Source organism: Octopus sinensis, linkage group LG8 (genome assembly GCF_006345805.1).
Source record: "Octopus sinensis linkage group LG8, ASM634580v1, whole genome shotgun sequence".
Classification (NCBI taxonomy): domain Eukaryota; kingdom Metazoa; phylum Mollusca; class Cephalopoda; order Octopoda; family Octopodidae; genus Octopus; species Octopus sinensis.
Window position 1 is genome coordinate 104,708,753 of NC_043004.1, and position 1,191 is coordinate 104,709,943.

The window sequence follows — 1,191 nt, forward strand, 5'->3', positions numbered from 1 at the left end:
ATAAGGTACTCAATACATAGCAGAGTAAATTAATTTATTATATAGAAGGAGCTTCTACAGGACTAGAACTGTTCCATTCAAAAGAAATCATCAGGAAGCTAGTTGACAAGAGTTGTTTTGGCATTTATACATTTAGGCAGGTTTAAAGGGGTGGTGGTGGGGGACTTTTTGGGGGTAGGCATGGCGCAAAACTATCATTATTAGGGGAGTGGTCAAAGGAATCGGTGGTAAAGTAGATAAAAGAATAAATAAAAGAATAAAAGAATAAATAGAAAAATAGAGTTTTAGGTAACTAAGGAGACTCTCACTTATACATATACATATACATATATATACACCCACATATTCACATATATATATATATATATACATACACATATATACACATATATATATATACATATACATATATATATACATATATATATATATACACATACACATGCACATACACACACATACACATATACATACATATACATATATGTATACACACTCGCACATATATATACATACACACACATACACATGCATATACATGCACACACATACACACACATTTTCATTCCCTTATTTTAATTTTATTATTACTTTTGTTTATATCTTTATTTTTATCTTGACCTCGGTCAGCCAGTCTCAAGGGATGGTCTAAAGAGTCATTTATCTTTCTACTCACTGATACGAACGCAAACACTCACTCACGCCCACACACTCACACGTACACTCATACCCATACACACACGCACGTGTTATATCATACATATACATACATCTACATACATTCATGTATATTCACATACGTACACGTACCTACAGATTCATATCTACACGCATACACATACATACCTCAATACACCCCGAAGACTAGTCCATACATATACACTAATAAATATATATACACATATACATATACACATACATACACATACATATATATATACATATATCTACATATACATATACATACACATATACATACATACATATATACACATACACACATATATATATATATGCGTACACATACACACACACACACGCGCATCTATATATACACATAAGTACACGTATATATATTTATTATTTATTTTTGAGTATGCATGTATGTATATATGTATATGTCTGTATGCATGAATGTATTTATGAATATAAGGAGGCGCGTGTGTGTGTGGATGTGTATGCATATGTATA